The sequence below is a fragment of the Miscanthus floridulus genome, chromosome 18 (assembly GCF_019320115.1).
Source record: "Miscanthus floridulus cultivar M001 chromosome 18, ASM1932011v1, whole genome shotgun sequence".
In the NCBI taxonomy this organism is placed as follows: domain Eukaryota; kingdom Viridiplantae; phylum Streptophyta; class Magnoliopsida; order Poales; family Poaceae; genus Miscanthus; species Miscanthus floridulus.
Genome location: NC_089597.1, coordinates 38987235 through 39004642, shown reverse-complemented (window position 1 = coordinate 39004642; position 17408 = coordinate 38987235). Strand labels below are relative to the sequence as shown.

At 43.5% G+C, this 17408-nt stretch overlaps 1 pseudogene; it reads left to right on the top strand.

The window, feature by feature from the left end:
- Positions 1-1497: 1497 nt before the first annotated feature.
- LOC136523681 (uncharacterized) lies at positions 1498-7440 on the top strand (annotated as a pseudogene).
- Positions 7441-17408: the final 9968 nt, after the last annotated feature.

The following is a 17408-nucleotide window of genomic DNA, read 5'->3' as shown; positions in this document are numbered from 1 at the left end:
CTTCCCAAATTGTCCAATTTCTAGAGTTCATTAGGAAGAAAGAAAACCTGCATCTTCCAGCTAGATTTGCTGCTCGTATCGCAGCACAATCAAACCGTAATTTTAGACGAGCAATACTGTTTTTTGATACTTGCAAAGTGCAACAGTAAGCTTTTGTGCTTATTTGTTATCCAGCGTTTTGCTAATTTGCCGCACCTCCACTTTTACAGTTATGTTGATCTTTACCTCCTGCCAACACTGACTACTGTCATATTCTTTTTTCTTTGGCTTTCAGATACCCATTTACATCAAATCAAGTGCTCGTTCCTCTTCATTGGGCGCAATATTATTTATGTGTCTGAAATAGCTACTGATATACTCAAAAAACAAAGCTCTAAAAGGTTTGAACTCTGTTGGATGAAGTACTTCACTTATCTGTTGGCATATTTCAGAAAAACTTTTAATTTATCAAGTATTCAATCTCTCTGTATCATGCATCCTCTGCTAAATCAATCAAGATCTGCATGCTGTTAGCCAAATGGCATGCTGAAGATTATCTGCAATTATTGGTTGTGATATAATCCAATAGCCTCTGGTTCACGTGAAACCTGAGAGTACTTTAGTATATGGTTGGCCTTGTTAATAGCAACCGTACTTTGTACATGCATGTGTAAAAAAAACTGGGCGATACTGACACTCGCAAGCCTATCATTAAGTTTGTGCTGAAACTCACCCATAGCTGTCAATGCTCTGCCTGCGTTGAGGTTGGTGGTCTCTTCGTGTGTGGCATGGTTGTTAGACTTGCAAGATAGCCTGGCAGCAGGAGTGAAATGACCGTCTCACCATGTTCAAAGAATCGTTTTTTTGTAACAGTATAACACAGGTTCAAATTAAAATTATCATAGCATTATTTTATTCCTTTTGCAATGCTCGGACATTTATTTATCAACCATATATCCCTATCCAACCCATTCAAACGCCGCCTAAGTGTAATTTGGTCATTTCACGTGAATTGGATTTTGATTTTTATTTTTTTCATTGTTTTATAAGCTTCATAGTTGATTCATTTTTTTTTATGTTTTATATTAGTCATTCTTAGGTACATGGAACCCTTTGAAAATCAGAGTTGTCGCACACCATTTAAAGACTTGACAAACCAGATCAACGAAGGTAACTGGTCCTTATATATATATATATATATATATATATATATATATATATATATATATATATATCAATGCTTTGTAATGAAAGTAAATGCTATTAATTACTATGTCTTTTTGACTTTTCTTGTTACACACATTAGATGGTCAAAGTGAATCCAATTCGCTTACACAAATCATCATTGATCCAAAAGAACGTAAAAGGCAAAGAAAAAGAGCATGGTGTGCAGCCATGACCGAAGAGCAACATAATGAAATAAATAGCAAAAAGCGACGTGTTGCAATGACTGAAGAACAACTAAGTGAAATTAATAGGAAGCGGCGCTAAACATATCATCGTAAAAAAGCCGAATCTATGCTCTCTAAAGTATCTAAAGGTAACTGCATACACTATGAAATTGTTCAAATACAATTCCCTTTCTTTGTACAACCCAAATGTATAATATGTTGTGCTTCTTTTTTGGCAGATGGCGAGATTGCATCCAACACTGAAACCACAGGTGACGTCGAAAATGATGATTGGTTACATAGGAATGATTCGTACCAGCCTATGCAAATTGATAAAGAGAATATAGGTACTAAAATATTTATGTGTAGTTATGAGGTTTCACTAGGAGTATGGCCCCACTTCAAAATTAAGAGCAATATTTTATGTATGTGTTTGCACAGCGAAAAGTGCATACAATGATATCATGATTGACAAGTACACAAAACTACTAATCTCGATACATGTATATATTTTTTAAGGCACGTTGAATATATTCTAATTTTGTTCTTAGGTTTTGTTCCATGTAACATAAAAAGATGGTGATTTTATAATGAGTATTGTTTTAAAATAATATTTTGTGTAGACTCTACATTCTCTTAATAATACGTGCAATGTATTAGGACAGTTGCAACATACAAGTGACGTGGACACCCAGCACAACCTTGATTGTGCTACCCCTACAATTACACTTGATAAACCCCATCAACGAAATGAGACAAGAAGCCAATACTTTAGGGAGCGATATATAAATATGGCACCAAAAGAGAGGGAAGCTAGACGTGAACAACAACGGTTGAGTTATAGGGTAACAGGGCGAAAGGAGGCTATCATAGCAGGGGTGAAAAGATGAAGGGAGTTACAGAAGCACACTTTACATCATGAGTCCATCGCCATGGAGAACCCGTTATTTATTCCTGAGCTTGTGTGGCCCACTACAAGCGCATCTGGAGCTCATGGAACGATGACAAAATCTAGTGATTGGATTATCCTAGAGTCTAGTAGTGCAACACCTCTTTATATTCCTCCACCTCATGAGGAGGTCGATGATGAAGGATGCGATGAGTTACTGCCTAGCCATATGACACATAGATCACATGTTACATGTGGACAAAGACATGCATTGTTGACCCGACGTAACATTTTGTTTGAGCGTCGCATTAGTTCAAACACAAGGACATCTCATAAAGATGGTGACTGCATGGCTAACGACCGAGTGGATGTTAACATGCCCTTGCCTCGATCAGCCGTGACCAACAATGGTAAGTACTGATGCCTTATTATCCCATTTAGGTAACCTATATACCATATTATACCTAATCGATCCTTGGTCAATCCATGATTAACAGAAAATGCAGGACCCAACATTCAGGCTACATCAGCCACACTAATGACACCATTGTTTGATGATTGTGAATGCATGGCTGAAGACCGAGTGGATTTTAACACGCCCTTGCCTCAATCAGTCGTGACCAACAACGGTAAGTACTGATGCCTCATTATCCCATTTAGGTGACCTAATTATATATCATATTATACATAACTCAACCATGGTCATTACATGATTATTAGAAAGGACAGGACCTAGCTTTCAGCAGAGGTCAGACGCACCGACAACGCCACTATTTGATGACAGAGGTAATTTACACTATTTTCTAACATTCTATAAAACTATTTGAACTCATTTGTATATTTTTACCTATAGTTCTACTAACTCATGTATCTTTGGCGGTGATAGATGATGATGAGTGTCGACGAAATATGGTCGGCAGTCCACCGAGGGGGGTGCCCGTCGTGGTAGATTATCGGTAGACGGTGCGTGTAATCAGGAACTAGATGGTTACAGAGGCATAAGACACAAGATTTATACAGGTTCAGGCCGCTAGTGTGGCGTAAAACCCTACGTCCTGTGCTCTATTATTTGTATTGATCTGGGGTGAGATCTGTTGTCGATGGATTATCCTTCTTGAGGGGGACCCCTGCCTCTCCTTATATAGTCTGGAGGAGGAGGGTTACAAGTAAAGTATCATATTTGGTACTATTACAATATCTAGTACAACTTGTAATCTTGCTGTGCACGCCTTGACCTTACAGGCCGGGCCACCTCGGATGGTGCGGCCCATGTACCATCTTGTGGTACCTAGGGGTATATCCCCCACAACTAGTCCCCGAGCGCCATGTATTCTGATGCGACACGCTGTTTCAACCTTCTCCGAACAGTGAGGCTTGAGTTCTTGACATCTCCGACCACCGTTGTCGCCGGAGAAGTAGGTTGTCCGAAGAATGTATGGTGCTCTTAAGAAGAAAGAAAAAGATTTCCGTCCTGGAAAGTATGCCCACTTGTATTTCTGAAAAGAAATGTAAGTGCATCTTGAAGCGTAGCGTCCTTGATCATCAGAGGCGTAGGGGTCGAAAAACAAACACATTCACCGCAAGGTGAAGTGTGCCCACTTAGTCCCCGAGCCTGGTAGTAGGTGACATAGGCACATGGTGCCAGGGTCTAAAAAGAATTCCCAGTTAAGTTGAGAATCCAATCGTCGTACAGGCGATACGAGATGCACCGGCAGGTGCATCGTACCGATGTAGTCCCCAAGCTTGCTGGAAGGCGAGGTATGAGCCTTGTAGCAAGGTCTAAACGAGAAAGAATATCCCAACTGTATGCGAGTCGCCAGTCGCATGTAGTTGAGAAGCAAAGTCCCCGAGCTGTGGTCGGAGAGTGATCGAGGCAGTCCCCGAGCACAGGTCGAGGAGCGAGCGACGAAGTCCCTGAGCTGTGGTCGGAGAGTGATCAAGGCAATCCTCGAGCGTAGGTCAAGAAGCGAGCGATGAAGTCCCCGAGCTGTGGTTGGAGAGTGATCGAGGCAGTCCCCGAGCGTAGGTCGAGAAGCGAGCGACGAAGTCCTCGAGCTATGGTCAGAGAGTGATCGAGGCAGTCCCTGAGCGTAGGTCGAGAAGCGAGCGATGAAGTCTCCGAGCTGTGGTCGGAGAGTGATCGAGGCAATCCCCGAGCGTAGGTCTAGAAGCGAGCGACGAAGTCCCCGAGCATAGCTCGAAATTCCTGTAGATAAATATGTAGAATGGTAGTACATGATGTACAAAATAATAAATTATGGAGAAAAAAATCAGCTGTGAAGAAATAACGCTCAGCAGTCATTTGCAAATGAGCATGATATGATAAAGCAGTTGGTGCTTTGTAAACATCAGTGTTAATGGAAGTTTGTGTTTATACTTAATATAAATCGTCTGACCAGTTAGTATGTAGCTGAGCCTCTAGCCCTAGCTAGCCCGTTAACCATAACGCGGGGTACGGAGCCCGTGCACGTGTAGGAAGAACAAAGCGTTGCTAAGGAGCCGCTACCGACCACCCATAACGCAGAGGGCAGACGCTCGTGCACGTGTAGGGAGGAGCCGGAGACAAGGCCTTTTCTGGAAACATCGAGCGTCAACATGACTAGTCGAGGATTTGCATTAAGTATAGCTGTATGTTATATTTAAGATTGTATACATGGACAAACGTTATTTGAAGAATAATTATGACAAGGACGTTGTGGAGAAACGTCGTAATGAAAATTATATTGAATATAAATATTAGAAGTGTACTTATCTTTGGATAGAAATCTGGTCGGCGGTGATGAAGTCATCCGGTCCTCGAGCTTTCCGACCTGTCGTCATGACGGTGGTCGCGGTTGTCGTAGTGCCGTTCTTCGTGGCGATCATCATTGCAACATGGTCTGGTGATCGATGTGGTTAGAGCTCGGTGGAGCCGCCCAGGACATGGTCGAAGCTCGGCAGAGCTACTCAGGACGTGGTTGGCGTGGTCTTTGGTTGACGTGGTTGGAGCTCGGTGAAGCTGCTCGGGACGTGGTCGATGTGGTCGGAGCTCGGTGGAGCCGTTTGGCATGGCTCGTTAGTCGGCTCGCTTGATAGCTCGGCGTGGCTCGCTTGATGGCTCGGCGTGCTCGACGTGGCTTGCTTGTGGCTCGGCGTGGCTCACTTGTGGCTCGACGAGTCCGGTCTCTTGCTTGATGGCAGGTACATAGCCAAAACAAACTCAAAACCTAGTGCACGACTTGTATGTGGCATGCAGATCTGCTTCATATGCGTATAGGATGCACACGTACTCCTCCGCTTGGAATGATGAAATCTTCATGCATGCATGCGTAGTATGCAGTAGCCAATCAATGCATCAAATATCTTTGATTAATTATTGCTGGTCTGCACGTATTTGAGTAGATGGAGGGTCTTGCTTGCCCGACATGTAACTTGCTATTGGCTTGTATGTCTATGTGGCCTCCTTGGTAACTTGTAGCACAAATATGATCATGATGATGGATCGCCAATCAGCTCACTTTGTGCTCAAGTCATCAGGCTTCGTAGGTGATAATTCGTCTCATTTGGAGTAGTCGTGGAGGTGTGAAGCGGTGAAGACATGACAAGCAGCAAGATCGCCAACAACACCAAGCCTGTACGTGATACATACCAAGTCAATCTTGGTTTGGCTTGCCTTGCATGTAGATCACACGTCATCTTGGATGGTGCTATAGTAGTAGATCGGCTCATGGCCTAGGTGCAGGTCGATGATGAGGAGCATGGTGGTGCTGCCGAGACGCATGGTGGATGTTGTCGCCGTAGCCAACCATGTTACGACGAGTCGCCATAGATACTATAGTTCAAGAACACCTGCCATAAAAAGCCGAGTTGCCACGGAGGACGGTGATGAAGAGAATCGCCATCTGATTCGTCGGAAGATCAGCACGCACAACCCCTAAAAGGGACCCTTACCTGGCGCGCCACTGTCGATGAAATATGGTCGGCAGTCCACCGAGGGGGGTGCCCGTGGTGGTAGATTATCGGTAGATGGTGCGTGTAATTAGGAACCAGATGATTACAGAGGCACAAGACACAAGATTTATACAGGTTCAGGCCGCCAGTGTGGTGTAAAACCCTACGTCCTGTACTCTGTTAATTGTATTGATCTGGGGGTGAGATCTATTGTTGATGGATTGTCCTCCCTGAGGGGGACCCCTACCTCTCCTTATATAGTCTAGAGGAGGAGGGTTACAAGTAAAGTATCCTATTTGGTACTATTACAATATCTAGTACAACTTGTAATCTTGTTGTGCACGCCTTGACCATACGGGCCGGGCCACCTCAGATGGTGCGGCCCATGTACCATCTTGTGGTACCTGAGGGTATATCCCCCACAATGAGGGAGATATATTTGAAGAGGATGAGGGATACCTATTTGTTGGGCAAGGTATTTGAGCAAAATACCAAATATAAATCAAATCTTCCACTGCTTTATGTAAACTACTATCGCGTCTTAAATGTCATTTTAGATGAGGAAGATGATGACGATGTCCAAGACAATGACCTTGACAAAGACACGACTTCTGTCCCTGAAGTACCTGACCAATATGAAAAGGTCTATAGTAACCTGCCTACGATACCCATATGTTAAAACCTGTTGCAAATTGTGAGCACTGCGATGCGAAAAGGTTTGAGCATGAACCACGTGGGTTTTGTTGTCGTGATGGAAAGGTCGAGCTCAATGAACTGAATGTACCTAATGAGCTTATGAGGCTTTGGTCAAGTAATGACGCAGATGCTAGGCACTTTCATAACAACATTAGGTTTTTCAATGGCCATTTCTCTGTCACTTCTCTATATTGTCACCTCGATAGCGCTACTGCAAGCTGGAAGAACAGTGGCATATACACCTTTCATGCACATGGCCAAATCTATCACAACATAAGGTCATTTAGCAGAGAAGAGGGTAAAGAGCCAAGACATCTTGAGCTTTACTTCTACGACGATGATCTAAGCCTTGAGCACCGCTATCGACGATGTCGTGAAGAGAAGTGCCAAAAAGACAAAGAAGTCATTAAGAGGCTTGTGGCCATCCTTGGTGACAACCCATACTCACAACATCTTAGGAGTGTGGGCCAAGTTGACCACCTCAAGGACTATCATGTCACACTAAACCTTGACCAGAGGCTGGACCAGAGAACATATAATGTATCGTCAACTTAAGAGGTGGTTGCTGTTTGGATCGAGTGAAGCGAACTCCTTGGTCAGTTCCAAAATAGTGTTGTCCTGCATGGGAAAGATAGAAGCAGACACGTCATCCGCTCATATCATGGATGTTACGATGCTCTTTCATACCCTCTATTCTTCCCTAAGGGTGAGCTTGGGTGGCACATGGATATTCTAAAGAAAGGAGTTAGTATGGAAGAAGTCATCGAGTATCGTGCCCTATAGAAGGCTCGTAGTGGGTCAAAAGAAGAAATAGGTTTGTTATTCTTCTTATTTAAATACTTTGCATCCATGTACCTCAGTGGTTATTCTACAAACAACTCTAATTCATGGCTATTTTTTGTAGACTCCCCTGGTAGACTATGCATGTCTGTGCGTGACTACTACTGCTACAAGTTTCAGATGCGTCTAGGAATATTTAACCCATACTGTACGACAAGCGTCTATTCCAGCAGTTTGCAGTCGACATGTACATCAAGATTGAGAGTTCTCGATTAGATTATACATGCAACCAGCAAGATGATATTAGGGCCAACCTCTACCAAGGATTGGTTGATAGCCTACATGCCGGTGAAGGTAGAGTAAAAGTTGTTGGAAAACAGACAGTGATGCCTTCATCATTTATTGGAGGCCCATGTGATATGAGGCATTGGTACATGGATGCCATGGCTCTGGTACGGAGGTTTGGTAAACCGGACATCTTCCTGACTATGACATGTAACCCAAACTGGGATGAGATCAAGCGTGAACTCTACCCTAGCTAGACAACACAAGATCGTCTAGATCTCATTGTTCGGGTCTTTAGAACAACTACAAGAGCTGAAGGATAGACTACTAAAAAGGATATCCTTGGAAAGGTGCGGGCACATGTTTATGTTGTGGAGTTTTAGAAGAGGGGGTCTACCACATGCACATATTTTGCTAATCATGGATATGATGTACAAGATCACGTGCCTAGAGCAGTATGATCGCCTTATCTCTGCTGAGATCCCAAACTTTAAGAAGTACCTAGTCTTGTACAAGATGGTTACCAAACATATGATGCATAGCCCTTGCGGAGTGCTTAATCGTGATTGTCCATGCACAAAGGGTCGTGATTCCTGCAAGAACCATTACCCTAGACCTTTCTGCGATGTCACATACAAGGCAAGGATTCATATCCAGTTTATAGACAGCGTGAAGATGGCCGAAAAGAAAAAGTTCGCAGACACAAGCTTGATAACAGATGGGTTGTGCCTTATAACCCGTATCTCCTCCATCTATTCAACTGCCACATCAATGTTGAGGCATGTGGGAGCATCAAGGCAGTCAAGTATCTATTTAAGTACATTTACAAGGGTCATGACCGGGCGTCTGTGGCTATGAGAGAGGTTGACAAGGAGGATAGTGAAGGGAACATTGATGAGATCAAGCAGTACAGAGATGCTAGATGGGTAACCCCCCAGAAGCCTTGTGGAGGATATACATGTTTGATTTGAGTGATAGGTACCCTTCTGTTTTGTCCTTATAGCTACATCTTCTAGACATGCACATGGTGTCATTTCATCGGCGTTAGGGGATTCGACGAGTGCTTGATCGTCCAGGTGCTGACAAGTCAATGCTTACAGCGTACTTGAGAAGAACAAGACAGATGAAATAGCTTGAGGTATATTGTATCGGGACTTTCCTAAGTTCTATACGTAGCAAGCACATGGCAAAGTTTGGCAAAATAGGGTACATCATGATACATTATGACAGATTGGAAGAATCATGTCTACCAATCCAACCAAGGGGGAGCATTACTATCTTAGGGTTCTCTTGAACCACACGGCAGGTGCAACCTCCTTTGAGTGTCTAAGGATCGTGGATGGCAAAATTCTACCGACCTTCCGTGAAGCTGTAGAAAGAAGGGGCTTAATTGAAGAGGACAACACGCTGAACGAGAGTCTCGCTGAGGCAACCGGGTGGATGATGCCATATGCGTTGTGAAGGCTCTTTGTAACAATATTGGTATTTTATGAGCCCGGTGATGTGTTTGGACTGTGGGAGAAACACAGAGGCAATGTCAGAGGACTACAGGCGCAATAATCAATCCACCTTTATGGTGGAGCAGATGGTCCTCATGGATATTCCAAAATTGCTATAATCAATGCAGAAAGATATAAAGATGTACCCACTTCCTGATATCGACGACACATATGATGCCTCTCGTGATATTCCTAGAGAGATTTTTGAGGAGGCTAGCATTGAGGCTAACGAGGATGATGTGGCTCTGTCAGACACCCTTAACGAGGAGCAACGGGCTGCATACAATGAGATCATGTCCTCGGTTGATATCGAGGATGGGGGTCTCTTCTTTGTGGATGGTCCTAGCAGTAAGCCTGGGCGTTCGGGTTACCCGATTTTTTCGGGTCGGGTAATTCGAGTAATTCAAAATTTGGGTAATAAAAATTGCTACCCGATATTACCCCCGAAAAAACACTACCCGCAAATTCGGGTACCCGATAATTCAGGTTCGGGTTCGGGTATTACCCGATATACCCAAATTTACAGAAAACAACAAACTACACTAAATTTCAATAGCGATCTATACATAATTTCAGCAGCAATTTGTATAGAATTTCAATAGCAATTTGTAGAGAATAATATATTACAGTCACTCATTCAAATAGAGAGAATTATATTCTAATAAAGTGATAAGTTAAATGGTTCAGCTAACAACACATGATGAATACAAAGACAAAACAAATCTTTGGGTAGTTCGGGTAGTTTGTGTACCGGGGGATATTACCCGAATTACCCAAACTAATTTCGGGTAATCAAAATCGCTATCCGAATTTGGGATCGGGTAATTCGGGTCCGGGTTCGGGTAATTCGGGTACGGGTAATGGGTATTGGGTATTTTGCCCAGGCTTACCTAGCAGGACCAAAAAGACTTATTTGTACAGAGCACCTCTTGCTACTATACGCAGTTAGAAAAAGATTGATGTGGCAACAGCTACATCTAGTGTCGCAGCCTTAATAATGCCTGGTGTAGAACCGCCCACTTGCGCTTCAAGATTCCCCTCACTATTGATAATGGGGCCTTTTGCACCTTCACGAAACAGAGTGGTACTGCCAAGCTGCTTTGACCATCATCTCTCATTATTTGGGATGAGGCTAGCATGACAAAGAGGCAGTCTATCGAGGCGCTGGACAACAGTCTCCATGATATAATGGACCGACCAGAGCTGCCGTTCGGTGGGAAGACCGTGGTGTTCGGTGGAGATTTCAGACAGGTTCTTCCCGTTGTTCGGAGAGGGTCGAGGGCTTAGATGGTCGGTGCCTCACTGCGTATGTCGTACCTTTGGAATTCCATACGACACCTAAAACTGATGCGTAATATGAGGGCAAAGAGCGACCCGTGGTTTGTAGAATACTTGTTGCGTGTCGGTGGAGGATCTGAGGAGGCAACTGTTGATGATGAAATCCGTCTTCCTCATGATATATGCGTACCGCACACCGGGGAAGATAGTGACATTGATACTCTAATTGACTGCATATTCCCTAACCTCAATGCGAATATGTCAAGCAAAGATTATATCACCTCTCGAGCGATCTTATCTACGCGGAACAACTAGGTTGATATGATTAATATGAAGATGATAGGTCGTTTCCACGGGAAAGAGATGGTGTACCATAGTTTTGACTGTGCGGTGGATGATCCGCACAACTACTACCCTGAGGAATTCCTTAACACTTTGACACCTAATGGTCTACCTCCACATGTATTGAAGCTGAAGATTGGTTGTCCGGTAATATTGCTTAGGAACATTGACCCTGCGAACGAACTTTGTAATGGTACCAGGCTTATCATACGGGGGTTTCAAAAGAATATCATAGATGCAAAAATTATGTTGGGACAGCATGCTGGAAAGCGGGGTTTTCTACCTCGTATACCCTTATGCCCGTCGGACGATGAGATGTTCCCTTTCTAATTTAAGCGAAAGCAATTCCCTATACAGCTCAGTTTCGCGATGACCGTTAACAAGTCGTAGGGGCAGACTATCCCTAACGTCGGGGTATACTTGCCGGAACTAGTGTTCTCGCACGACCAATTGTATGTGGCGCTATCAAGAGCTACGACAAGATCAAACATTAGAATCCTAGCCGTGTCGGCTGCTGAGAAGGACGTGAACAAGGAGAAAGGGAAGGGGAATGGAAAGAAGAAAGCGACAAAGGATATATTAACAAAGAATATCATATATAAAGAGGTTCTAACTCCATAAAAGAGGTAATACATCACATGTCGATACATATTTTTTCAGGATATCATTGGTACTTTAACTTTAAAAATTAACAAACAACTTATACGCAGGATACTTCTAACTATAGCTTCAGCCATCTGCATGCTTTAGCTATAAGAAGTCAGACGTCGCATCTAGGACTAGAAAATCTTCTAGATCATTATTGATTGGTGACCAACTGCAGCTTGATATTTGTGCAAAGTATGTTCTCTTAGTCAAACTATTGAGAGATTAGATTCTTAATTGTAGAATAGATTGTAAAACATATATTGTGAAACACAAACTTATTATGATTATCTTTCCGTAGCACTTGATTTCTAAAGAAGTGCAAGCTTATCTTTCGCGTATCGTAGGCATAAAGTGATGCGACAATTGATGTTGATATTTCAATTTTGCATTCAAATTTAGAGTTATATTTTAACTATCTATCTTTCATGAAGACTTATGTAAAATTGATTGAAACATTATGATTGCGGTATCTATTTTAGATAACATTATAATACACGTTCATACATATGTTATCATGGTATTATGTGTTTCCATTGCAACGCACGTGCATTTATCTAGTAATAATTCATAGCTACAGTTTCTATCGTCCAATTATAATGAAATTTTTATGGTGGACTAATTATTGTATGATTGAATTGTAGTAAAAATTTCATACTCGTTGGATCATATATAGCTTAGTTATAGATTTATTTATATTTAACAAGCATAAACCTAAATAAAATTTATAACTAAGTTGTACATGATCCAATGAGTATGAATTTTTTACTATAGTTTAAACATATAATAATTAGCCCAGCATAAAAAATTTACCATAATTAGACCATAGAAACTACAACTATAAATTATTCAATTTAATTACATAAAAGCATAGATCTAAAGTTACAGAAAAAACTTTGTACTAAAGTATACTATATTATATGTTTACTGTGTAGATCTACTCATGTGAAGTCTAACAAAATTACATTTTTTATTTTATGATTTTTTTGTAATTTACTATAATTTTTCAAAGATTCAGCCAAAATAAATAAAAAAGAAAAAGACAAAACCGCCTTCAAAACCGCTTATAACAGGGCCAGTGAGGTAAGATGAACGGTTTTAAAAGTTGAGGGAGATGTTTTGCCTGGTTTTGGAGTTCAGGGAGAAAAAACGGACTTTCGCAAAAGTTGAGGAGGTAACATGGACTTTTTTCTTATATGTTCACTGTGTAGATCTACTCACGTGGAGTCCAATAAAATTGGATTTTTCATTTTATGATTTTTCATAATTTACTATGATTTTTCAAAGATTCAACCGAAATAAATAAAAAAGAAAAAGACAAAACCGTCTTTGAAAACCGCTTATAGCCGGTAAGGTAAAACGAACGGTTTTAAAAGTTTAGGAAGTTGGTTTACTTGGTTTCAGAGTTCAGGAAGAAAAATGAGATTTTCACAAAAGTTGAAGGAGATAATGTGAACTTTTTTCGACGCGAAACATATCTCTAGCAGTAGCTGCTAGACTACCACTCGTGCAGGGTCGTGCTACAGTAATAGTCCGTCCATGCGTCAGCGATGGCAACCTACTGTACTACTGTTGACTGTTTCAAGCTCGCAGCAGCCCTTGTCCCTCGCAATCAGCCATTGTCTCTTTGACTAAATTTAGAACTGCATTGATCTTGGCTGGAAATTTAGATCAATGCATTTAGAACTACATTCAATCACCTGACATTGGTTGAGAAATTTACTTAGTTGACTGAACACCTTAAATTTCTTTAGAACTGCGTTGATCTTGGCTGCTGATGACGGTTGAAGAGGCCATGGCGAAAGCTGGATGCTACTAGTGAGAATACGACTGCACCTTGTGGTACTTGGACGAGGTGCATCAGTGTCGATGCAGTACTCTTTGTCCCGTGTCAGGTGAAGTGTTGGATCTATGCTACGTGGAGGATACAGAATTGGATTATAATGCATCGCCAACAGACGAGTCCACGTCAGCGAGAGTTGCGAGTGGCAGCAGCAGCTACACCAAAGCCTTTTAAGGCCTGTCTGTTTCTCTTATAATTCGTACTTCTCAGTGTGTTTTTTCGGTCGGAACAGTATTTTTTTCTCACAACAAATTAGCTGGAACAGTGTTTCGGTTTGTTTTTTCAGCGAAGCGAACGGGCCTAAGTCCCAAATAAATTGGGGGTAGGCTAGAGTTGAAACCTAGTAGAAGCAATCAAGGTTCAGGCACGTGAATAGCTATTTTCTAAACACTCCTGTCTAAGGCTAAGTCTTTGGGTATATTCCATCATTTTCAAGTCTCCTTTTATTGCCTCTACCCAAGTTAACTTCGGTCTTTGTCCGTCTCTCTTTACGTTACTATCCGGCTTAGGATTCCACTACGTACCGGTGTCTCTGGAGGTCTCCGTTGAACATGTTCAAACTATCTCAACCGGTGTTGGACAAGCTTTTCTTTAATTGGTGCTACCCCTAATCTATCACATATATTATCGTTCCGAACTCAGTCCCTTCTTGTATGACCGTAAATCCAACGCAACATACATATTTCCGCGACACTTATTTGTTGAACATGTCGTCTTTTCGTAGGCCAACATTCTGCACCATAAACATAGCAGGTCTAATCGTCGTCCTATAAAACTTGCCTTTTAGCTTCTGTGGTACCCTTTTGTCACATATGACACCAGGTCGGCTCCAATTTATCCACCATGTTTTGATTCTATGGCTAACATCTTCATTAATATCCTCGTCTCTCTGTAACATTGATCCTAAATATCGAAAGGTATCCTTCCTAGACACTACTTACGAGAGGTACGAGTGGCATTGATATGATATCTACTGTAGAAGGATCACTGTTTTCAAAAGTGCGGGCCCGGGTTGTTTACAAACGGTGGGAGATCTTGGCTCTGTTCGGCTGGCTGAAAAAAGAGCTGACACTGATGTTGATATTGATTTATTATGAGAGAAAAATACTATTATTTCGCTGAAATGGTACATTGATAAGTTCAAGTGAACTGGACCATCAATCTCAGGGGTCAGTACTTCCCCCCAGCGTGACGCTCGTCTAATTGTGAGCTTCTGGAAGATGGACGTCAACGGACATTATAGACCAGACGCAGCTACTGCGTGGACAGGAATTGATTAACGGCCTGTTCGGTTGGCTGGTTCGTATCGTTGCTACATCGTGAAGAAGTACTGCTGGCTGGTTTGTGTGAGAGAAAAATACTGTTTCGGCTGAAAATTTACGATCGTTTACGACAAGCCACGGCCAAACGAACAAGCTGTAAGCTCCGCGGCGCCGGTAGTGCCGTATCGTTTGACTTGGAGGAGTATGCTTTGTTCCTCCGTCACGCCACCCACAAACAGCCGCGTGACCGAGCGCACAATGTACAGTAAACCAGAGTATGTACACAGTTTGTTGCTCGTGCTATGGGGAAAAAACTATTGTTATGGACACACGCTTAGATTTCATATGAATTTGATTTGATTATTTTGTGTGAGATCATGTGATGAAAAATTGGCTGACGTTAAATTTGAAATTGCAAAGTGACTAATATGATGACATCATATAATTGGTTGATAAAATATTGTTGTGGAGCATATGGTTCCTTTCATAACAATGTAGTCATGGTACCGTTTAACATCGTCGTACGAGTGATGTGGTGTGGACTAATTGAGTCAAGTCATGGACTTGTGCTCGTCCGTGGTTTCGTATTTATTTATGTGCAGGTGTTGCTTTAGGCGGAACGTTGTCGGTGATGGACTGGAACTAGGTTCGGATAAAACCGAAGTTTCAGGACTAAGTTCAGAGAGGAACTGAGGTCCTATCGGTCAAGGATGTCATGCAGGACGTTCGAGCTAAAAGAACAGTGTATGTGAAGATGATCACTTCGGGAGATGTATAGGTGTCGGTGTTTCAAACCACCGGCTAGTAAATTTGTATCTGTGTGTCTGGTCCAGATGGTGTGCTCAGAGGACACAAGGATTTATACTGGTTCGGGTGGAATGTCCCTACGTCCAGTCTGCTGCTGCTCGTGTTACTGGCACTAGTTCATAGTAGGGGTTACAAACGGACGAAAGAGGAAGAAGGTCCCAAGTCTCTGGTGAAAAGATCGAACGGAGTTAAGTCTTGTTGAGCTCGTTTAACCGTGTGCTCATGCCTCCCTCTTCATGGGGCGTCCTGCTTCCCCTTTTATAGGTGAAGGGGAAGGTGCAGGTTACAGAGAGAGAAAAGGAGAAAAGCGAAGGAGAAGAAGGCCTCCAGGGTTATGGCGTCCTTCATCTCCTTTATGCGAGTCCCGCCGGTCCTATAGATGATGATGGAGACGGCTCCACGTTGTGGCCCTGTTCATCACTGGCGCTATACGTAGGCGTCGTCAGCCGATCGTGGCCCTCCACTCTGTTCCGGCGGGCAGCGTGGTCAACAGGTACTCCTGTCAGAAGTTGTACGGGGATTAGGCAGCACAGCGCCAACACACCCGAAACTGTTGGCGATGTGAGCCCCCAGGTATGGTCTGTCATGGCCATGGGTCACGTCGAAACATGCCCGCTTCCCTTCCAGTGTCAGAAGTTCCCTGGGGCCGTACTCTTAGACCCGTAGTGGTTGGAAATAGTATGAATCCCTGTCGGGCGAGACGGAACCCGTGCCCAAGGGCTCTGGCGAGACGGAGTCTACACCCGAGGGGTCTGGCGAGACGGGGCCCACGCCCTCAAGGTCGAGCGAGACCTTAAATACATCTTGGACCATCCGGACGAATTAATGTTCGTGGCCGTTAACTTCCTCCATGATCCCTAATATAGATACCCAACAGTAGCCCCCAAGCCTACGGAGGAGTAGAATAGTCCTTTGGAGGCTTTTTCAGGCGAGAGGACTCTGAGGGCCTCGATCTCCCTTTGTAGCCCACGGGGTGTCTTGGTAGGGTTGCGATTCCCTTCTACCACGGTCGGACTCCTTGGGAACATGTAGCCATGGGATTCGGGGGGCCGAAAAGATTTCTCTTGATTCCGATCCCTCCCTAGGATCTGATCGATCCGCCATCGTCATGCAACCGCGTATTTGGTCTCCTTATGAGTCCAATTTCTCTCGAGCCCCCGCGCATAGCAGGGGTTCGGTCGAGGGGTCAGCTCGTCTTGTGATCGTCCTCCCTCAGGCATTTTTTGATAAAACAGAGGGGCTGAGCAGTGCCATGTTTTTCTCGATGAACGAATCATGGTGCTCGGTGAGCTATTAACAGGCTAGTCCGAGTGGGGCCCCGGCTTCCCATTTGCGGGGGTCCAGCATGGGTCAGGTGGTGACCGAGTCTAGATTCTTGGCGGCCAATCCATATAGTTCTTGGGTCGGTTCGACCGGTCCCAAGGGCTCGCTGCCTTTCTTCAAGGAAAAACCATGGACTGTGAATCGATAAAGACTCGAACGTGGACCGGGATGCCTACGGCGCTCATGTGCCCAGGTACTAGCCACTAGTGGGCCCATCCCTTTCCACCCCTCACTCTAAAGGCACCCTGGAGCGGTTGTGAACCCGTCGGTGGGACAACCTTCAAACTCCTGGGCCTGAATGGGCCGTGAGAGCATTTTTAGTTCTGTATCCCTCCTTACCTGTGGCGGTTCTCGGCCCATCGAATGAGAAGAACCGTCATCCAGCACGTCCTTCGAGGGAGCGACCAAAGGTAGCGTGTGCATGATCTTCTGGCACATGACTTATCTGCCAAGATAGAG